Below are 24,375 nucleotides of genomic sequence, written 5' to 3' on the forward strand. Positions count from 1 at the left end.
GTGGGTTAGAGAAAAGAGTGTGTGCGTGTGTGTGTGTGTGTGTGTGCTGGTGTCCAGCATATATGTACAGTAGATGTGTGTGTTGGGTCATTAGTACGACTTAAAAGGCTTGGCATCCCTGCTGAAATCGGCAATAAACCAGAGGAATTCGACAACTCACAAAGTTATCAAGGGAAAAAAAAAAAGTAGATGAGCGTTTCGAAACCTTTTTATCATGTTACCCCCTAAAAAAGCAACTTCTTGTTTCAGACAACTTCTGCGTTTTCATACCCCTAGAAATGCGCAAAAAACCCAAATATCACAATAAAATAAACATTGGTAATGGAAACACCTACATTTAGTAAAACCTCTCAAATATCCCAAAAACATTTTTACGCTCTCGTGAGGTGGTTTTTCAGATGTACTGATATAATAGTTTATCTCAAAAGTAAACTTTATTATCCCATCACCGGAGATGACGTGTGACCAGTTCATTTGAAGTTCATCTTCCTCAAGGTGAAGCCTCGCGTGACGAGATTTTGAGAGAATTATGGGGTGTTGCGAGACGAGACCATACGAGAGTTACAGTTCATTCGCAAAACACCTTTCAACAGAAACACGTACAAACCACAATTGTACTTTATCAAAATTTTAGAATTATCACTTTTAGTGTGCGAAAAACTGTAATGGAAATGCAGCGAGTGACACACAGAGGAGAGTGTTAACACCATGGGACGGATTTTATTTATTTTTCCCAAGATATTGTACTGTTTAAAATACTAGCTTAACATATATTCATTATAGTTTTGTTCTCCAGCAACACAAATAACGGTTACTGTCATGTCCTTCTCCTCATTCTTCCTCATATCATACTGTAGCAACCATAAGCATAAAGTTAAAACAATTTCCTATCACACGGAACTACTTCAGTCTCGCATGCTCACTCACACAGACCACCCCGATTCATCCAGTACCATTTTTCATTTCACAATCGAAATCCTTCTTCGCTCTTCACTTCATCCTCTCCATATCCCCCCCTCATCCCCGGGCTCATCTCCTAACAGCTCTTCGCTCTGGCCCGCTCACCTCCTCCTCTCCCTGTTGTCTTTTCTTGTTTACTCCACTCATCCACCTAGACCCCTTGACCTGCACAGTCTGCAGACTGAGCGAGCTATCGCCTAGCAACCTCATAAAGTATTTACCGTGAGAAGAAAGAAAGGAAGAAAGAAAGGTCTCCTGTGTAGACGTACCAATTAAAACAAAGACTGCCATGCCATGTGTGCTGAATACATAGGCTACCAGTCTATTTATATCTAACGGCTGTGACACATGAAGCTGATGGTTGGTGTTGGGCCATCTGTGTGCGTATGTTGCATTCATTTTTACGGTGTGTCCCACATTGTTGGCACTTTTCAGAGCCCGTTGCCAAATGTTGACATATATTATTGTCGGCAGGTCACATCAGAGCAGAGGTCACTCTGATTGGCTGGTCATAATATTTTCACAATGATATGATTTGAATGGAAAAACCAAACGACCAAACGATCAGCACAGTTCAGGAGAGGCCAGCTGTTCCTTGCCACCATCGCCTTTTGGTTTGGTAAAGTGTCTTGAAACAATCTATATTATTACTGGCGCTACATAAATAAAATTGAGAATTGAAAGAACTGTACGACAGCTTGTAGCTCTTCCTAAGTAGGTTTAGGTCATGTGGTATCAATACCATGAGCATGAATCAGAAGATGGCAACTTACCTTCCAAAATACTTGATTGACTCAGAAATACTGATTATCACGGATTTTACACATTTGTACCAATCAGCACCAGTGGAAATGATACAAGGTTTTTGGTAGTTGATGCTGTTATTATGGGGCCATACACTAAGCAAGAGACTAGTAGCAATGTGACGACAAGAGACCATGAATGTGAAATTTTGCAATGATGGTACACTCCGCTTGTTTCAAAGATACAAGAGGGTTATCTAAGCCTGGAACAGCAACTAGTGACCAACTTGTCGTCTACATTATCAAGCCAGGCTATCTGGCTTTGGCACACACATATCTCTGCAGATGTCCATCACTGTCATTTCCGCTCTAACACATGGTACGAAATGCCTATATTGCATAATAACGACAACAATTAGGCATAAGATTATGACCATCTTCCAATTATTGTGTAGGTCGCCCTTGTGCCTCATTAGAGAATGGACATGGTCCTTCTGATGGTGTCCTGTGGTGTCTGGCTACAGAATATTGTTAGTGGGGGTCTTTGGGTCCTGTGGGTTGAGGGGAGAGGCCTCTGTGGATCATCCCACAGATACTTGATCAGTTTGGGATCTACTGAATTAGGAGGCCAGGTCAACACCTGATCAAATGATTTTTTAGTTGTTCCTAAAGCGTTTTTGTGTGTGTGTCAGGCTGCATCCTACTGGGGATGGCTGCTGCCATCAAGGGGTGTCATTGCTATGCGGTGGAGGTGTTTCTGATCTGGTCTAGGTGGGTGGTAAATGTCGATGTAACATCCACATAAAAAGTTTTTGCACAAAAGTTTCTCAGTGGAACATTGAATTGTCACAAGATGGTCAATGTTCTTTAGTTCTCCTGTCAGTGGTTTTAATGTAGCTGAGCGTTGTGTATTTGTATTGTTTTCTGAAGATAAATTGCAGTGTCATTTTCAGTAAGTGAAAAAAAAGTGAAAAATAGTAAATTAAAAAATAATTGACTCCTTTCTACTATCTCTATTATCTGTTCACAGTATCTACAAAAAAAAAAACATATATAAAAAGGATAAAACTGTCCATGTGTGCAGGAACAGTACGAATGAGATAAGATGGAACAGTATGAATAAGAAATGGAGAAAGGCGGAAAGTTGGCTGAGGAAAGAAAAAGGTACACGCGAAAGCACGGACAACAAAAGAGACAGATAACGAGACGGTGGAAATGAAAGGACATCACAGGATGTAAAGAACGGACAGGTTGCAGATAGGGGCGGTGCGGACGGCTCGGCCCCATTGTTTCAGGCTAATTTTGCGGGATCAAATCAAAGCGCGGCCCCAGACACAGACGGGGCTGCGGCAATCTGCTGGGAAATCTCCCCTCTAATTGGCCCCACGGAAAAAAGGCCACCGCCTGCCCGCTGAAACATGCTCCTGATTGCTTCACCTCTCTGCATAACCTCCCGCACCAGCAGCTCAGCCTGCCAATCAATCACCGCGGCGACAGCTCGCTGCGGCTAATGAGAAGGCACACATGGCTAACAGTAAGTGATTATTTTACTGCGCTGGAACACTGTGTCGGTTTTAAAAAAAAAAAAAAGAAAGAAAAAAAAAAAGCAATAAACAGGGCTTTCACTGTCAATCAGTCAGCTGGTCTGAGGCATGAAAACGCTGCCAGACTGGAGGACGCGGAGTGAAAAGTTGACAGGGATCGACTGTGTGTGTGTTGGAATATGTGTGCGACAGTGAGGGAGAGTGAGAGGATTTGTTTCTTTCATAATGAAGGAGTGCAGCAGCTGAAGGAGAGCAGACATACAATGGGGTTTAGGGGTATCTTTCCTCATTGTCCAACTTCCACCTGTTCATCTATACATCAGTGGCTGTCGTTGCTGCTCCCTCTACACACACACACACACGCACACACTGCAGCCAATTTCAAATCAGATGCCAAGTCAGTATCCTATGTTGTGAGGTCATGGTTGGACTGTGTCTCCTGTTGTGACTCTTGTGTCACTAAATGTACATTTACGCTTGTAAATGTACATTTAGTTCCCTTGTGTGTTTACAATAAAAAGACTCCGTCCTCACCAATTAGCATGCGTCACCTTATTCTGGCAAACATCAGTCGGTTGCGCTCACCGTACGACGAGCGAAGACACAATCATGGTGCGCAGAGAGCCTGCTCGGGTCTGATAGTGGCGACAGTCCCACTCTGGGGTGACTCATTGTTTCCAAGGCCTTTCATATGTGTCGCATTAGCAAGAGACAAAAGACAAAACCGACTTCTCTGCTCTTTCCTCCCTCTTCTTTCGCAGCCTTCTTCCCCTGTTTCCCCCCTGCTCTGCGTTCTCCTGCCGTTTTGATTTTGGTCTTACTTTCGTCATCTTCACCTCATTCATGTCCCCCCACTCTATTTCGTGTCCTTCGTCTTCCGTTGAGTTGAAGTGGAAGTGCGCTAAGAAATGGCGTTTTTGATCAAATCCTTCCCTCCGTTCTCATGTCGTGGTTCGTCTTATCTGCTACCCCACATATTTTCTCGGTATCACTCACTCAGTGCTCCGTTGCTATTTCGGCAGCAGGCTGACTCTTTGCCTGGTATCTGTAGCCGTGTCTTGGTAATAGGGAGGCTCCGTTGGCTCTCTTATCTGATCACTAAAACTTTCCCAGTCCGCAGGACACACATGTCATTGTCACATTTCACTTTATCTGTTTCTGACATGGCGCTGTGCTTTAAACAGCGTCCCTGGAACCGCAGGCATTCCCGCTGGCGTGTGAGCGAATCTTTTCTTAAAAATACAGATTAAAGAAAAAAAAAAAAACTTTCTGCGATTTCTGCCTCTGACATGTTTAAGGGGGAGATGGAGAGTAGGAGTGGATGATGGGATGAGGAAAAGCCCAGCCAATAACAAGGAGCTTTCCAACAAGTATGCCTCAGTGTGTGTGTGTGTGTGTGTGAATGAGTGTGTGTGTGTGTAATGATGCGTGTGTCCCTGGTGACAGGCACTCTTAGTGACTTACAGTATGTGTATGTGTGCGTTACGAGAGTGTACGGGAGATGGAAGGAGGAGGAGGAGGAGGAGGAGGAGGAGGAGGAGGAGGGGTTGAGCCCTTCTAAATATGCATCTTAATGGCCGCTCTGTTCCCACCATTCACACCAAGTGATGGAGAGAGTGAGGGCGAGAGGAGCAGGGGACGAGGAGAAGCGGTGCTGCGTGTTTTTCGAGCGGCCGGCCAAGACGGGGGGGACAGGGGAGACAGAATGGTGTAAGCAAACGTCAACAAGAGACAAGCTATGTGAGGAGCCGCCATACCTGACTCCTTCAACCGTGGCCCCATTCCACAGTGACACGCACACACACACAAAAAAACACACACACAGACGCACACACATACGCCGAGCCTCTGCAGCAGTAGTATTGAGGAGCAGAGTGGAGAGCTAGCCTCCTCAGGCAGTAGCTGTTTGTCGCTAAATGAAGGCCGGCATTCTTTGGTTTCCCAGGGAGCTGGGTGCCTGCCAGTCCCCCGGCCACTGAGTGCCATTTTATTAAGAACAAAATGGAGCCCCTATGAAAGGAGCCCAGCACTGAGCCTGCACAGGTCTCACTGAGCTGAGCCTCGGCATAAACAAACACCACCTTAAAGAGACAGGCTTGCAGAAAATAAGGGACGGCAGGGCCCCTCAAGAGCCCTCTGAGAGACACAAACAACTCGGGGAGTGGCAGCGGCCATTATTGATACTCGGGGATCACCATACATGGGAATGGTGAGCGGAAGAATGCGGCGATGACAAGGTTTGTCCTCCTGTCAACAAGTTAGATTTTGTTTCGGGCATCTGGATGACGAGATAATAATGAGACGTGACGTGTGCAGCAGCGCGGGGCATAAATCCACGCAGGTCCGAAGCTTCACTTCACGTCGACACGAAGCATCAGAAAGGGGTAAGCTGTCTGATCTCACCAACCTTGGTCGTCATTTGAGCGAGGAGCAGCAGCAGCTCCGAGGACAGAAAAAGACCTGTTGATGAGAGAGGTTAGAGGAGAATACTGATTCGAGCTGAAGGCGCTGAAAAATGAAGCCAACGTGGAAGTGCCAAAAGTTCTTAGAAGGGACTGGCTTAGACTGGCTCCGTCCCCCAGACACTCCCATGTCAAAAAGCCAGGCTTTACAGCAGAAATAAACATGTTTACAGCCCGGTACAAAAAAATTAAAATAAATGTTTAATTTTCCAATTACGCATATTAAGGGGGTTGTACCATTGAGTGACAGGTGGGTGCCCACACAGGTTGCTAGCTGTTTGCCTAGACGTCAAACAACTGCCTCAGTTCCACTCGCGCTCCACCTCTTCGACCGTTTTTTTGAATAAGCCGGGCGTTAGGTGGAGACGGCCAATGTCAAGATGGCGACAGCCGGAGCCACCACACTGAGCTTCAAAACCCTCTCCAGGAAACCTACGGGCGAACCTCAAGGGCCATCTCGCAGCAACTAAGATAGCCACTCTTTGCAACTACAGAGGGGCTGAAAAGCAATCTCAGAATAACGCATCGAATCTGGAGGCGGATGGGTCACAAACAGCAGACGACCGCATCGGGTTCGCTCTCGTTAGCCAAGGGGAGAAATGTGAGGCTTCAGTGGCTCACCAGAACTGGTGGCAGGGTCATCGGCAGCACGAATCCATAGACCCCAGCAGCCTTGTATCAATTTATAAACATATACAGTGCATACTCCAACACATACAGTATATCCATTATGTCTCCGCTGTTGACACAAGGCAGGTTGGGTCCACGGACTCATGTTGTTGACGCCGGAAAACAAGGACGCTAAAGACGATGTTTACAAAAACGATGACATGAACAGTTCTTATTTACTGTTCTGCAAATAAACTATACTGTTCGTTTGTATGACAGGCCGTCAATTCAAACAAGCCCGGTCCTTTTTCCACTCCGTCCCTCCCCCCTCCCGCCCTGTCTCTTTTCATGACACACACCATATTTCACTCGTGTGGGGGACCGAGATCAGTGCAAATGCATGTGTGTCACGCCACATGTCCAGTTCGCTGTGTGACCAGAAGGGGTCAGTCACGCAGAGATTCTGCAGAGGTTCACTGTCAGAGTGTGTGTGTGCGTGTGTGTGTGAGTGAGAGAGGGTGAGAGTGTGTTTAAGAGAGGGAGAACTCCTCTGGTTTGTGGATACAAGTACACAAGAGACTGTGGTTTGTCCAGAATATGTGTGCGCGGATAAATGTGTGTGCGTCTGCACATGAGCGCGTCAGATGGCCCCGTCACTTCGCTAGATGAGCTCTGCTCTTAAGATGCATGACAAGAAAATTAACGGCGGCGATAAAAGAGCCTGTGTTCTGTGCACATGCCACTCGATAGCTGTTAGACGTCTAATATAACACAAAAAAAATATTTAAAATGCTGGATTATAGTTGATTCGCTGAAGCAGAAGTGAATTTGTATTGTTTTATAAGACTCTTTGCTCTATTTTGTTGAGATCTAGTGCTTATTTCCCACTTCCTCATTTAAATTTGCCGTATTATTCATCCATAACCCTGACCCTGTTCAAAATAATTTAATTATCATATAGATAACTCCAGAATGACAAAGTACTATGATGACACATTATCACTAAAAAAATTAATAAAAATAATGTATGCTCACAAACTGATGGACATGATCAAAGTAATACACAACCTTTTTCAGGAATATTTCAAATGCTGTTCAAAACAACTAAAGTTTCAGCTATCTATACTTTCCACACATTTGCAGTGCGACGAGCGAACGATGCGAATCTACGGACACGTAATAATTTCCAAGGAAACATGTGTTCCCAAGGCTCTGCGTATCAGGCTCCCCTTCTTTTTCTCAATCACAGACACACGATAAAAACACACACACACACACAAAGTATGATGGGACCGGAGCCAACATCTGTCTTTGATATTATTTAACTAACCGCTTATTGTGGGAGCCCACCAGCACCACGGATGGCGTCTAGCGCTGTGTGTGTGTTAATCTATGCGTGCGCTCCGGCGTCCACTCAGACACTTTGGCAGGCCGCCGCCGTGTTGTTACGTTCGTTCAAGGGTTGAGCTGTATGCGTGTGTGTGTGTGTGTGTGTGTGTGTGAGTGCGTTTGTTCAGTATGTGTGTCTGCATTTCTGAGAATGTGACTGCATACCAGTGCGCAATGTGTGTTTCCACAGACATGTGAGAACAGTGTGAGTGTGTGCGGTGGCTATCCCCCTCCGCAGTGAAAGCCACAGCCTCAAACCACATCAGAGAGTGTGTGGGAGACAGAATGACAAGGCCAGGAACCAGCCAGCGTCTGCCTGCAGCCACACACAGACACGCACACATCCATTCTTACGCATTTATCACGCTTACCCATCTACTTATTGACACATAATGCCGTTTACACACTGTCTCCCCCCCACCTCTCGTTCTCCCCCCCCCAACAACACACACACACACACATATTTAACACCAACTGTCATTACACCACAAGTCCCATCCAGCGGTCACCATTTAGGTCAGGGATGCTGTACGCAGCCGAGGGAAATGTTTGTGTTTGCATACTTTCTCACAGGCAGACATTGACGGAGCAGAGGGCAAAATAGGCTTTCTACTGTGGATTTCTCTGCGCATTTCGACTGTCACTCACTGGTCACCCATTGGTGTGCGGGATAAATAAAAATATCTGAATTATATCTGCCTTCGCCGGGTACAGAAATAAAAGGGCACACAGGCGATAAATAGGCTAAAAAAGCCGCACACACGCGCGCAGATTTACATGTTCCGGCGCGAACGCGACACGAGACAAATCGTGAGCTCGTTCATATTAATCGAACGCCCCGACAAACACATATTAGCGCGAGGGAGATGAGAGCGACGTGCGCTCGCCGCCTTATAAACACGAACACGCCGCCGTCGCCAGCCACGGGCCATTCATACAATTTCTCACGCTGACACAAGCGGGCGCGCGCACGCACACACGCAGACAAAGACGCAGCGCAAGTGTAGGTCATCCATGGGTGAGTGAAAGCTAGAAGCGGTGTTTTTCCTTGCGGTGGACACACATCAATTTCAAGGAAATTGCTCGCCCCATTATTGGAAAGTGTTACCGGAATGTCAATTAAGGGGGAAGTTTTTAACCTCGCACCACACAAATAAACAGTGCACCCCACTCCCCCCTTATTAAAGGCGGTGTCAGCGCAGACACAGAGTCTGGACAGGGTAGAGGGGAGGGAAGGAGGTTAGGAGGAGGAAGGGAATGGAGGAAGGGAGGCCTGGGGAAAGGGAGAAGAGGAGACAGGAGATTTGGTGCTCTCAAAGAAATGCTCTTGGCCCTGCTTTTTTTGTGCCGGAGGGCCCTAGACCCTGAGAACCACTCCAAAACCTGGGTCCTGGCCCTGGATCAGGCCCACTTCAGGTTAACCTCAACAGGCAGGGATCTGTTTGACAGCTGGTTGGATCCTGTAGGTGAAACTCCAGTGGACCAAGCTAAGGCAGGTCAGCGGAGGAGGGAGGGGAGCGTGGAGAAAGAGAAAGAGGAGGCCATGGAAACGGAGCTGGAAAGGAGAGAAGAATGGAAGGGCAGATGGCGGAGGGACCGGGGCGGGGAAAGGCACAGGTGAAGGGAATGACTGAGTTTGATGAGTTTGTCTGCAATGGGACGCGAAAACGTGAGTCGGGATGAGGGAGAAGTTGGTTTCGTGCGGCATTACTTTGAAAAAAACATGAGTACAGTGCAAATAAGCGCTGTAAGGAAAGCAGGAAGACAGACACAATGGGAGAGAACACAGAGAAAAATAGCTGGTTATTAAAAATGACTTCAAACTAGAACCAATGTGAGGAAATGATCTCATGTGAAGATGGTGAAAGGGTCAGATAATGCAAGCGCATCAAGGTTACATGCTGTAACATGATTTCTCTGAAAACAGACAACATTCTCCAGTGAGCCCTTTAGACTCGAGGCATCCCGAAATCCTCTGTGATCATTTCAGTGTGCGGCTGCACAAACGCATTGGTTACTGGAGCCAGGAGAACAACATGCAACATAGGGTACAGTAAATCATCCGCGCATTGTAAACGCACAGGGACGGGAACGTCTATAAGTAGCTTGGACGCGGGCCGGCCTCGTGTCCTCCCCGTCCAGGTTTACGCCGCCTCGCCTGACTGTCAGAGACCAAAAAAAGTAGCAGAGCAAAATCTGTCCTTAAGGTCCACAGCCTATAAACTGAGCATTGACTGAGATTTGAGAATGATCTACAAATATTCAAAGAGTAACAACGGATCAAAGGGCGGGACGGAGGCTGGACGGGGTCGGGACAACTTCAAACAGGTATCCTCCGCTGATGCTTTACTGAACAGAGCCTCCAAAGCCGGGCGGAGTGTGCTCGGATGGCTCCAGGGGGTCTAAGTCTGCAAGCTCACAGGCATGTGAAATGCCTTCCCATAGCCAGCAGTGTGTGGGCCTCTGTTTGGAAAAGGGCTTGCCAAGAGCCCCATCACCATAACAGACGAACAGCTGCTGAAGGGGCAGCGTGTTCCATATAGCTCGCTAGAGCACACACCGGCGACGCCGTTTCTCCTCTCGCTGAGGATGGGAAAGGTGCCGTTGAAACAATAAACTGGAAAGCTAGAATAATCCACAACCAGAATGTCAAGCCGAATTTGGGGGAAGCGCAAAATAGCGCCATTTGAATTTTACAGAAAAAGGAAAATATTTCCTTCATTTTATAGAAAGTCGGGATGTTTTGAAGGGAAAATCTACTTCAGCCACCACGTTAAATGAGAGAGTGGCCGTGCCCCAGGAACTGGGTGAGGTGAGGGAGAGCGCCTCAGACCCTGCATCCAAGTCACCATCAGTCAACGTCAACTGGGGAGTCAGTTGGGTTTAACCTGTGTCAGAGCTACAGCCTCAGGCGGAGTTGGACACCATCAAGTTTGTCTTCGAATATCAAGGTGCTGCAAGCAGTCAAAAAAAAAAAAAAAAAAAAAAAAAAAAACTGCAGGAAATGCCCTGTAGTTGGTGAAAGTGCAACGCTATTTGATGAGGATCAAGAAAAGACTGGGCACGTCCCGGGTGTTCAAGTACACGCATGTAGGTTTAAGTCCCTCTTTCTCCTGAAGTCTGCACAGCCTGTAAAGCGCTGGAGCCAGGCTAAAAAGACAACAAGAAAACTCAAAGCTAATAAGTACCGTGTGTAATTCTGCTGCCCCCAATGTGCCCTGTGGTTAAGAAGCCCAAATCTTTAGCAGAAACAGTCAATGTCAAGAGTTTAAGTGGGGGGAAAAGACAAATGGCGGAGAACAGAGAAAGAAAAGAGAGATTATTATACATCATTATTAGCGCGGTAATCCAAGAGCTCCCATGTCAATAAAAAAAGCGAACTCCAGAGAAAAGAAGAAAGGATGTGAAAGGAGAAGGAGGGTGATGGAGAGCTACATACGGAGAGTGAGACGGAGGGAGAGAAAGATCAGGGGAAGAGCGATTCTGAACCTACATGGTTAATGAACGCCATTTCACCGGTTACCATCAGCAACCGAAGTGGCTGCAGAAAACATTCCCATGCCATTCTCGCTCTTTTTTAGCTGAGCATGTGTGCGTGCACGTGTGTCAAAGAGAGGTCCCACCGAACAAGCGCATTCAAATGAGCCGTATTTTTTTCCCCCTTCTGTTTTAAAACAAGCAGATTGTGGTGTTCGTCTTTGGCCCAACTCCACCGAAGCCTTTCAGAAACACGATGGAAAGGAATAGCCGGGGGGAAAAAAAAAAACTGCACCGCTAGAGCGGGAGGGCACGGCCGAAGACAGCTATGTGAGATAATGCGCGTTGTGTGTATCGATATTCACGCGTAACCAGCCGTGAAAGCTGCGCCCAAACCACATCTGATGCACTTAATGAGAAATGATGTTTTACACATTAAGAGACGCTACAAAATCCCATTTCGGTGCGGTCGCCTTGTCCGCATGGATCCTTTTTACAGCAGCATTCATCCATCTTACACCTGCTTTATAAGTGACAAAAAAAAAAAAGATATAGGCCGAGGGAGGCAAAAGCGCACAAACCGGACGGACGCTCCACTACTGTACGGGCCTTCTGCGTCGTGATTGTCAAACCGGCGTTCAGCACAGGAATGCTGAGCAAACAAAAACACCACTGTTTTATTTCGACAAAGTAGCCAAGGGCCTGGCTTCGCTCTGCATTTTTTTTTTTTTTTTTTTTGCCCGCCGCTGTGCATTCCAATAAAAGTCTCCATAGATAATGAACGTTAGTAGGCTGTCCGCAGCCAAACCTTGGCTCCGATGGCAGTTATGACTGTCCACTGCGGTGTCTGTGTGTTAGTCATCTCAGGATGAATGAGTCACCAGAGAGAAACCTCAAGCACCACCCAGGTAACAGTTCAGTCGCTCAGAGAAGGCGGCATTGAAACGGAGCGGGCAGGAGAGCGCCAGGCGAGGGCCTCTGATGTGTGGCGTGATGCTGCCACCAAGTGGTTAAAAAATGAATGATCAGCGATGGCAGAGGCAGACAAAAGCAAACTGTGGAGAATATTATCAGATCGGAATTAAAAAGAAAGGTTATTTAAATGAAGCATATACTGTATGTTCAAGTCTCATGAGTCAGTCTACTCCTGATGGAAAGTGATTCAGAATATACATAAAATCGTCATTATGATTAAGGCGTCTACATCAGATGTTCTGACAAATTAGACCTCCTCCTCTTCTCAGGACCGCACGGCCATCTGAACCCATTGATGTGCGTGTCTTGTAAATGTCAGAGCAATCTTATCACATTTCTTTTCTTTTTACTCATCGTTCAATGTTTGCGTGGGAAATGGCACATTTCGCAGGACAGCATCAACCCGATCAGGGCCTAACGAGAAAAAGCCTTTCAAATAATCTTTACAGAAACGTAAAATCTGTCCTCTGCTATCTTGATAACACCCTCCTCGCAGCGGCTGATCGACTACGACTAGAGTTTGGCAGACAGGGTGCCTGTTTTAATAGAAGTGTACACATGGCAACAATTTACATGTGACACAGAAGCTCAAATAATTATGGGTATATGGTAAATAATGCTAATCAATAATTAACATTAAAACATTAAAAAAAAAAAACTTGGAGGGTTGAGTTCATTTAGGATTGATTAGACCATAGAACTGTTCTGTGTCAAAGTAGCTATATTTCAATTTCCTTTTATCTTGGAGAATGAAAGAACAAGCCAAGTAACAGTCTAGCAGATGCAAAATAGTGAAAGTAGAATTAAAAAAAAACACAGTCATAAATGAAGATATTAATAAATAAGTGAGGAAAACAAATTGGAAGAGTTCCTCATTCCTTCCCCTGACTCCGCACGGGCCACATCATCAGACTAATTACCCCAGTAATTACTGCGCTAATACTGCAAAGGCCTTGAGGCTGCTCTCTCCTGTCCCAGTTCGATCGAGGCCACTGGAAGACAGACAGCTAGAGGGAACAGCGGAGCTCTCCAACTGCTGCGGTTCAGCATCTGTCACCGCCAGCCTTTCGGGCCATTTGTCCAAGTGTGTACTTGTTAATGTGTAAGAGCTGTATCCTGTTCCAAAAAAAAAAAAAAAAAGAGACATTTTCATGATAATACTCAACGAGACCTCCCAGCTGCTGGTATTAGCAGGTGTCACTGTGAGAGACCACTTCACATTTTGACGACTGTTAAAGGGGAATTGAGTGGCCGCACACACGGAGCTCCTCCACTATCTCTCACTGCTTTATCCAAAAGAACCAACACAAGCGCACAACTCTCCATAGACTACACAGTAGAAAATAACTATGTTATCATTACAAGACAAGGCTGTAATTGGACTAATTGGACTAGCACCAAGAAAAAAATCACACATTTACCCAGGCCAAAGTCACATTCAACTCAGTGGTTCAAATGACACTCTCATTTCAAAGCGCACACACATCTACCCCACAATGTACCCACAAGATAGTGGATAGAAGAAAATGGCTGCCTGAGGGAAACTTGTTTTCATACTAAACTACTTGTTTGTGTGCTGTACATGCGGTGTACCGACGCTGTATTGTTGTATTGTTCTTGGGAACACCTATAATTAAAAAAAAACTAAACAAAACAGACTGTGATTGTCACTTGGCAACCTGACGTCCATCCGGTTTTTGTGAGCGTGACGTCATAGGGTGACATAAAGTCCATTTGGACTCTAGGTTGAAGAGACGGAATCTGATGGTCAAAGGTCACATGACTTCACAAAACATATCACTGACCATGAAGAGTTCAGTCCCAACGTGTCGTTGTTGCAGTGTCTAAGGGGGTTTGAAGTTGTCGGTGATTACAGACCGAATGTCAGCAGTCCCCCGGAGGCCCCCTCATGCCACTAGCAAGCAGTCCCTAGAGGGGGCGCCACTGGGGGGGATTCCCAGTGTGCTGTCGTTGCAGCGTCTACAGGGGTTCCATCATTGTCATCGATATGGACCAATATCAGCCATCTCAGGGGGCCTCTTCCAGCTCTTGGCAATTTTCTAGTTGACCAGTCCGCTTGCGACGGCCCTGGGAATCATCCGATGTGTTTCTTTGTGTGCATGTCAACAGCTAAAATACTGGATTGTCTGTCTCCCTTTCTTGTGCATTTGTTCATATGCAGATTATGTACATGTTTATTTTATACTATTTTATGTAACTAGATTTTTACTTATATTTTATTTTATTTTTTATAATTTTATTATTTTTATTTTTTAACTATCTTCACCTATTATTGTCTCTAATAGTGGTTCTCAGTTTTTATGTGTGAAACTAAGCGACTGTGACCAAACAGTTACCTTGTAAATAAAGAAAGTTGAAGTTATAATCTTATGGTGAAGACAGAGAACTCAAATTTAGAACGCAGGGGATTATTATTATCATTATATTTTATCTTTATCATTATATATTATTATCATATTAATACATATTATCAAAATGTTTCACTTTCTCTTTTGTTCCTCCACTCAAACACATGTTTACGTCATGTAATCACTAGTCATTGGGCTCATAGCACCATGTCTTATTCCAGCTGTGTAATTGTGTCAAAGGTCATCTACAGGTGTTCTAGAATGTGGGTCTAGAATGTTTATGGTTTACTTGCGTATCGAGGATTTCCTGAGTGCTTTTACACGTGTCATCTGACTCGCTGTAAGACATTCATCGTTGGTTTAGTCAGTCCGGTATTCAGACACAGCAGCGTCTTAGTCATGGCATTCACTGAAGGAAGTAGAGGCATCTACAGTCCCATCAGTTTCAATTTCTTAAGTCTGATTCTAAACATTTCCAGATGTAGTTAAGACAAAAAAAGAGGTGAAAACTGTTCTAATGAACAAATTGGCCTTTTTTCCCCAGGTGTTCTTTGACACCATCGTCTATGAGAGGCCTCTTCAGACCTGCTGGCATCTCAGCTCCTGCAAGTGTTACGTAAGATCTACAGCTTCAAGGCTACTATACCCATCTCTCTATATAATACATACAAGATACAGCATTAACCTAATCGATCTCTTTTTTTATTTAGATTGCACTTATTGCTGAACTTTTGAGGCTATAGCAGAACAAACAGCTCCCACCTAACATATCTGTTGAAGATATGATTGAGCTGCTGATGGAGGAGACCAAGAAGACTCTGAGAATCCAGTGCGTACCTGAGAAACACGTATAGAAATATACACTACAATATACACTACACACCACATCTGACTTGTACTCTGCTCATGATGAGTGTAAAGATTAAACTCTTACTTTCTTTGTGTTTGAAGGATGTGGGAATTGGAAATGGATGGCCTCCATAAGACCTACGCCAAACCTCTTGCCCAGCTGGTAAGGACACACACTGCACACTAGCTTGAATTCAACCGATACTTGATTCACTTCATTTTCTCCAGTAAATATGTTCAATCTGCTCATCACCTCTTTTCTTGTTTCAGGTGTGGGACGTGAGCAACAGCATGAAGAACAGAGATGTGGAGTTTGAAGCCAGAAGGCTCCTCCACTCTTCAGAGCCCATGCCTCCCAACTTTCAGTAAGTTACATCTGCCATCACTTCTTTTCACTTAAGTTGTCTGGTTTGTGTCATTCTCTGAAATTTTTTAATATTAACTCTAAATAACTGTAACCCACAGACATCCCATGATCATCAGCCAGGCCAAGGAGTTTGCCAGGAGGCTGACAGAGCAGCAGTTTAACTCTCCCAGCTCCAAACAGCCTGAACCATGGGAGGTGGTGGCGGAGGTGGTTCCCAAAGTCCTGCAGGGCTTCTGGGACCATCCTCCAAACACTTGTGTTGACATGCCCTCCAAGAAGCTGTGTAAAATGGCTGTTGCGAGTCACAAAAGCAGAGGACAGGGTCTACGCTGCTCTGTCCTCCATCTTCATGCAGTTCACCTTCTCCCGCGCCATACTAGACAACATGGTCCAGTCTATCCAGGAGAAAGTTAGACAGGATTACCCTGAAGATATCTGGAAGAAGAGTCTCAACCGGTTGGCTGCAGAGTTGCTGAACACCATTGTTGATGTTGCAGTCAAAGAGGTCTGTTTGTTGTTTCCTCCAGATTTTCTTGCCACCACTGCTGAATCACCAGTGGCGTTGTATACTACCCTGGATGCAGTGGAGGAACAAGAGTCTTCTGTGGCTGCAGCTCCATCAGCTCCTGTACCCTCTACTGATGGATCTCCTTCCATCCCTGCAGTCTTACCAAACCCACACTGGATCTCCACAGCAGACTACATCCAGCCCAGAGCCTGAGTCTGCTGTGGCTCCACCCCCTCCACCTGCACCTGAAACCACTGCAGATGAAGCTCCAGCAAGTGTTCTGGTTCCATCTTTATTTTCTTTGTTTTATTTTAGTTTCATTGGTTTTTGTTTTTATTTCACAGTTCATGCATGCGGTTCATTTTCTGTGGCACATTTTGCATCATTTCCGTGCATGGCATTTTTGTTCATGTTCATTTTCTTTAGTTTAGTTTCATTTTGGTTTTATTCAGTTTTATTTCGTTTTCATTGTTTATCATTTTACTTCAAGTTCATTTACATTTACCTTTTTGTTTTCATTACTTATTTCATTTTCATTTTGTGTTATTTAGTTTGATTTGTTATTCATTTTATGGTGTTGTGAAAGTTGAAATCTGCTCTGGCTCCATCACCTCCATCGTTTTTTTTTTTTTTTTTTTTTTTTGGTTTGGTTTAATTTCATTGTTATTGTCTCTTGATTTTATTTCAATAAATTGTTGCATTGCCATGTGATTGTGATCAGTAATTTGTCTTCCTCTCTCCCTGAGATAACAACTAGAATCAGTAATAGGTCATGAAAAGGATTTTTCTGCTGCAGTGTGCCTCATTTTGATTGAACTCAACCTGTGAGATAAAGAACTGTGGCGATGTTAAAACATGTCTTGCAGTGGTCTTTAACATATTGTTTAACCAGTCAGCAGTGTCCATCTGCTTCAAATTGGCCATCATCATTCCTATGCCTATAAGTCAGATCCTACCAGCAATATCACCCTGTGAATGACACATCCATTGTGATTCTTTTGTCAGGACTGTTATACAGCACATCAAGATGTGCCTTCCCAGTAATCTTGATTCCCAAAGTTCCCGCACAGAAAAAGCAGTCTATTTTTATTTTATCTTAGTGCTGTTTAAAAGGAGAAATATAGGAAATACTAAGTAAAGTAGAATTCAGATTTGAATCCTTCACCACTGTTACTTTTACCATTAGTTATTTGATTTTCTTGCCATTGAGTCTTTCAGTGACAAAATACATCTATGGATATTAGCCATGGAATGTGACGAGTTCTCTGATTGACTATAGAGCCAACTAAAACACAGCCACCCAACATTTCCAACACTGTTTAGGTGGCGGCAAAAAACATTGAAGAACATATGCTTGAGCATTCTGTCTTGGCTTTAACTCTTAAAACATCAAACACTCAGTGTCAATTTTGGTTTGGAAATTCTGGTAGGTTCCATGCAGGAAACAATGCAATCCAGAAATATCATAATCAATACCCATACAACAAAAACACAAGAGCCGGACTACCCAGGGAAAACCCACTCAACATGTAAACTCCACCTAGATAAGCCTGAGTCAGACTCGCTGGGAAGCATCAGTGCTAACCACCACACCACTGTGCCAATCTGATGACATATACACTCACAGGCCACTTTATTATGTACATCTTGCTAGTAAGGCAAGGATGGATCCAAGCTTTCATGTTGTTTACACCACACCAAATTCTGACCCTGTCATCCAAATGACACAGCTGAAATCAAGACTCGTCAGACCAGGCAACGTTTCTCCAATCTTCTATTGTCCAATGTTGTTGAGCCTGTGTGAAGTGTAGTCTCAGTTTCCTGTTCTTAGCTGACAGGAGTGGCACCTGGTGTGGTCTTCTGCCGCTGTAGCCCATCTTCTTCAAGGTTGGACGTGTTGTGAGTTCAGAGATGGTATTCTACATTCCTTGGTTTTAACCAGTGGTTATTTGAGTTACTGTTGCCTTTCTATCATCTCCAACCAGTCTGCCCATTCTCCTCTGACCTCTCACATCAACAAGGCAGTCTCATCTACACAACTGCTGGTCACTGGATATTTTCTCTTTTTCGGTCCATTCGCATCGATGCGGCCCCAAATCTTTTATCTTCAGCTTCTACCTAAGTGGTAAAGTGTTAAATCACACACTAGCCAGGTATTCATCATGAAACGTGAATTAGCTACTGGTATGTTAAGTTTGAATCTTGAGACGCTCAGGGTAAAGGACGGGGGCAGGCAATCCTATCAAAAGCACGGAATATGCACTGACAGCACGTGGTATGACTTATATGCTGTTGAGTTCAAGAAACTATTTTTAAGCTTCTACTCCCTCTTGTGGATAAAAATCACCTAATACAGCTTTAACTTTCTTTCCATAACAGAATTGACCTAAAATGTGTACATTTTATTAACTCAAGGTTTTATCTTGGTACTGAATCAGACAACAACCAATGAATGTATCACACATCTAGCTCTATTGTTTTACTCTATTTGTTCATTTAGGTGTTATTACAATATGTTACATTTAAGACAAACATCTAGCGTGATCTGCTTTGACATCCATGATGTTTACATGCCATCTGAGGATACTTCAGATGGCGACTTAGAAATGAAAACACTAGAAAGCTCCGTGATTCACTGAAAAACAGAACATTGTGCCCTAAGAGGTTTTGTCTGCAGAGCCAAACTGGTGGAAACAGATGGGAAATAAACATGTGAACTGCTGTCAAGGAAAGAGTGCATTTCAAACTGTAAAGATGCTTCCCTTTCACTGTGTAATTCCCAAGACAAGTAAAGTTCTCTTAGAGATGCAAATGGTCTGATTTACAAACCCATCTGGTGCTGAGACAGATCTCTAGTGAACCACTTCTAAGGTCTTGATTAAAGTCTAGCTGTGGCCGTACCAATATCTGTATTTTTACAACACGTTATCTGGCTGTTTTTCATGTGCGTAAAGTGTTTATGAATGATTATGTGTGAGCATGTTCCCTGACAGTGTAAATTATTTGTAACACAGACAGAGCTTAGCCACAGGGGACAGAGACAAGTTTCTCAAACCAACCCAGACAACCCTGAGCCTTCAGACCAAAGCAACATCTTGAATAGAATTTGTCTTTTTGGACAATCTAGGGGCCAATGAATCTCCTGCCAGTACTGCACGAGGAGTCCTGCTTATCCATGTACATGATCTGTTTGAAATTTATCTTGTAATGTTTCCTGTGGATTTCCAGTGAATCGAGAAACTGACAAACAACTATTTGCATTCTCCGTTTTTACGAGCAAATTGACTCCCCTTGTTTCATTTATTAGACAAACTCCGTGAGTCATCAGAGGATGTGTCAGGCAACAGTGCTTCGAATAAGCACAAACAAAGCATTATGCAGTTACATCCGTCCAATCAGCAGATATGATACGGCCTGTGCTTTGATTATGCGGTCACTCAGCTGCTCAGCTTGCCGCTATTAAGCTTCGAGTGCATTTGCACATCAGACACATTTATACATAAATAAAACCCACACAGACACCCACATATATGTACACTGCATCTGCAAGTGCACCTGTGCATTAAGAAAATAATGTCGGAAAAGAATAAGCTTTAAATGTCGAATTCCATCGGTATCAGCCTTAGAAAAGTCCAGATGCATCACTGGCTACAGTCTAAGCTATTTTTAAAATGGAGTCTATAATTTGTCATCATGTCAAGATGCTTCCAGAGGCATGAAGGTGACTTCAGACCAAATCCCTAGATGTCAACCCAACACAACTGATGTTACAGACAGACACATAAATGCACACAGTCAAGTACACACCCACGATAACATACTATCTTTATTTGTTGTGTTTCCATTACCCCTACAAATGCACAGAACCTAAATATCGCTATAAAAAAAATGGTAATGGAAACGTCTACATTTCAAAAATCTACTCAATTATAGCTATATATATATATATATATAGCTATAGAGACTTTATGAAGTCACAGCTCATTCACAAAACACCTTTCAATGGAAACATGTACAAAGCACAATTGTATTTTATCAAAATGTCAGAAATATCGCTTTTATTTTGTGAAAAACCGTAATTGAAACGCAACTATTGACAGATTAACTCTGGGTACCAATGAGCCCAAAAGTACAACACAAGTACTGGCAAGCAGAAGATTAAGGTAAAAGGGCAGCTTCTTCTGTTGCAAATACAGCGGATCATACTATAACTTGAGCTATAAAACTAAAACTGCACTGTGTCATCTACTGCCAAACTGGAAAGATGTGACCTTCAATGCAGAACACATTCAGCCCTGCGAGAAAAGTGCAGAGGGAAAACCGCTAGAGACGAGATGAATGTTATAGTAGATAGTTAACTTTTACCCTAATGCACAGCCTGGAAGCCTTACAAAGGCAGGCTTACATTTTACCACTCAGCCTTGGCCTTTCTTTACCGTGATTGCAATTTGTCACTCACACAGGATAAGTTGTCTGCACGACATTTTGACATTTAAACTCAAAAACTGGCCATACAGTAGATTATTTCCAACAGACATCAGCATTCATTCCTTGAGCGGATTTCAATATGTTCTGTTCTGCTATGTCACTGTCAACCTACACAGTTAAACACAACACAATAAAACATAACATCATGACCACCTTCATAATGTTGTCATAGTCTCCCTTGTGCCTCCAAAAGAGTTGTGACTAATCGGAGAATGGACATGGGCCTCCTGAGCGTGTCCACGATGGTCAGTGTTATTCACTCATAATGTTTTCGTCATTTTATCCGTCATACTCTTGTGCCCGATCAGTGTATTGTTCGAGTGAGCCAGCAGGCTAAGCTGCGGTTGTTTTTGTCACTGTAATTTCCATGAAGCAAGCGGAGCTTTGAAGAGTGTTGAGCAACAATGCGCCGCGCTAAACGCGTTCTCCTCGCATCCGTGACAAACGAGCAGCGCTGCCGCTCAGCTGTTTTGCACGGAGGAAAGAAAAGAATGAGGGAAAGGGCTGACTGACAGAGAGACGAAAACATAAATGAATTGCCTCAAAGGCATCAAATTCATCCTGCAGCAAAAAAAAAAAAAAAAATACATTCCTTTGACTTTCTCCCAGCTTTTAACAAAGAAGACTCTTCCTCATAAGTGGAGATGAACTAGGGCGTTGTTAAGGGGATGGAAGGTGTTCAAACCTCAACACTGCACTCTTATATAACCTATCTGCCCGGTGGTCTTTTAATATGCCTTTATTTCTGTCGGTTTTTTACCATCTGGCTGAATTGCAGTTCCTATGGAGCAGTGCATTAAACACCATGCCACATTTTACTTTTTACAGCAGGAACGACGCCTTATGAAGGATTTTGCATATATACCGTATGATTTTACAGGACAACGATGTGTGACACCTTACCCCAAAACACGCACGGCAGGTCATCAAGTCCAGTGCTGTTCCCATTGCGAGTCAAAATGCTTAATTGCGAAGAGTGATGAAAATTGGTTTCTACACTTCTTCCCTCCGAGTTCAACGACGGCCTGACTCTGGTCTAGGATCGTAGCCACAAGTGCTGCTCCCGACAGCAAGGTCGAGTTCATGGGCTCAAAGATGAGATGGAAAATGAGATTAACAAAAAGCCCTTTCAATTCCTGACATGTGAATCCTGTTTGAAGCCCAGACAGACTGAGGAGTCAGCTTTACAAAAAAAAAAAAAAAAAAAAAAGAGCTACTTAAAAGTAATTCTGCCTCTGCACTTAGCAATCGTAACTGCAATATCTTCTTTCCAGCCATATTTTAGACAGCTGCCATCTACATCCAGTACTTTGCAAAAAGCACACACCTTAAAGTTTCCCACCATGCTATCCCCTACCTACACCAGTGTCCTGTTGCGCTTGTGACACTGGAGAATCAATTACAAAGCTAGGTCTGGTAATGAGGTCTCCAATTACCTGATCCAGTGACCAAGAGACAATATACAGGTCTTCAATCTTTAATGCACATTCACCAAGCCTGCTGCTGCCCATGCATACAAGCAAACAAACACAAAACCCACTGAAATAAAGAAAAGCTTTGATCAGACTGCAAGACAATTATACTTCTCCAAATATACTTCACAACTTATGAAGAAAGAGGCCATGGTCCAACACATTTTGAAGCTGTAAACTTGTCAACAGTTTTGGAGGTACAAGCTAATATAATATACATATTATATACAATGAAGCAGGGGATGGCTGCTGCCATCAAGGAGTGTCTTTGCTATGGGGCGGGGGTGTCTGGTCTGTTCTTGGGGGGTTCTACAAGTAATACTGACATAAATGCCAGGTCCAAACATTTCCCAGAAGAACACTGTATTGTGACAGCGTTACATACCTTTCCTGTCAGTGGTCATAATGTTATGCCTGATTGGTGTATATGCCACACAAAATGTTCAATAGAAAATTCAAAGACTGAAACAGACATTCTGAAGCATACTGTCAGTTTTGCACCTTGTGTAATATTCTTAAGACAATCTTAGAGAAGAGGAGGGCAGCTAGTTACTATTGGTGACGTGAGTGGTTTAGTTTATGTCAACTTTGAGGGGCAGGGCATTGTTGATGGTATCGTTGATGAAAAGAAGAGCTAGCTCCACCCGTAAACAAGCAGTATTTCTATTCTGAAACATTTGGGGTGGGAACTACAAGGCGCTTACTTAGGCAACCTTTAACGTCCACTAGCAAACAACTGTCAGGTACAAAGCGATGGGAAACAAGCAAATTGGTTTATACGTGGACTGAATTCAGATATGTGGCTGAAACCTCCTCTTCATTACTATTAATTATCTCTTTAAAGGTTTCATTTTTTTTGTTGCATGCAAATAATCATCTTTGTTTTGTTGAACATCCATTTGTGCACATCCCCACAGGTGGACAAGTGTCAATGTGAAAATGTTACATAAAAGCCACAGTGATGCAAGTCGAGCAGATAAAGGCAAAGTGTACAACCGAATTAAAGAGGAAATAATGAAAGGAGGACAGAGAGTGTAAGGCAAGCTGTCCTCATTTGAGAGCTGCTGTGAATGTTTCCATGATGCAACATTCACAGCGAGCAGGAAAACTTCATGTCATGCTCGACTAAATGGCCATATGTACAGTAACAGCCTCTGAATCTGCTGTATCAGATTCAGAGGCTGCTGGATTGTGTAAAGATTTTACAAACTAGATATACAAGGCACACACATAATTATATAAATATATGTAAGAAGGAAAAATGAATAATCTTGTACTGTATGTCTATATAAACTACACTACCCAGTAGGTGTGGTTTCTTCCAGTGTGCACTGTGTGCACAGGTGACATTCTGTCAGTGACTAGATTGGGACTGACTGTTTCTTAACCTGCCTGCTCATTGTATCATGAATGCTCTGGTGAAGGTCTTATGACTAAAAGCTCCATATTAAAGAGGAACCATTGCACAAATTCAAGTGTGTGGAAATCTTTGCTTTATCTCAGGTACCAAGCAATAAATAAAATCAATTTCACTTAATTTTCACCAAATTTCATTATTCCATCTAAAATAAAGGTTGTGTGAAGGCTGGTCAGGGTTCAGTAGATGTTCCCCTGCTCCTGGAGCAGAGATGGTGCGAGGTGTCACTGTTATCGCCCTGTCCCTGGCTGAATTTCCCTCAGTTTTAACCATCCACTTCCCTTTGAAATGATTACTTTCTATTTTTATTTTATTCATTTTTTTTTTTTTTAGAAACCAATAAAATGTTCAGAAAGAGACACTAAAATGTGCCATTGTGTTTGTTTCACGTTGCTTAGATGTCTACAACCAGGAAATCAGAAAAAGAGTAATGAAGTAGCTTGAAGACACAGAAGGATTTTAGGAAGCCTGCATCCACAGAGGATCTGTGGTTAGTTCCCCATGATGTTTGGAACAACCTACCAGCCGAGTTCCTTCAAAAACTGCAAGTACCAAGAACAAGTAAGGCAAGCTGTCCTCATTTGAGAGCTGCTGTGAATGTTTCCATGATGCAACATTCACAGCGAGCAGGGAAAACTTCATGTCATGCTCGACTAAATGGCCATATGTACAGTAACAGCCTCTGAGGGAAAACCTTCGATCCACCCAACATGTCCATCTATTTGAAAGCCAAGGGTGATGTCGTG

At 43.7% G+C, this 24,375-nt stretch overlaps 1 protein-coding gene across 3 annotated transcripts in view; it reads right to left on the reverse strand.

Annotated features, from left to right (window-relative positions):
* Positions 1 to 24,375, reverse strand: part of LOC125022942 (ankyrin repeat and fibronectin type-III domain-containing protein 1) — a 133,582-nt gene that overhangs the window by 71,230 nt on the left and 37,977 nt on the right. The window lies entirely within an intron of this gene.

Source organism: Mugil cephalus, chromosome 16, assembly GCF_022458985.1.
Source record: "Mugil cephalus isolate CIBA_MC_2020 chromosome 16, CIBA_Mcephalus_1.1, whole genome shotgun sequence".
Lineage (NCBI taxonomy): Eukaryota > Metazoa > Chordata > Actinopteri > Mugiliformes > Mugilidae > Mugil > Mugil cephalus.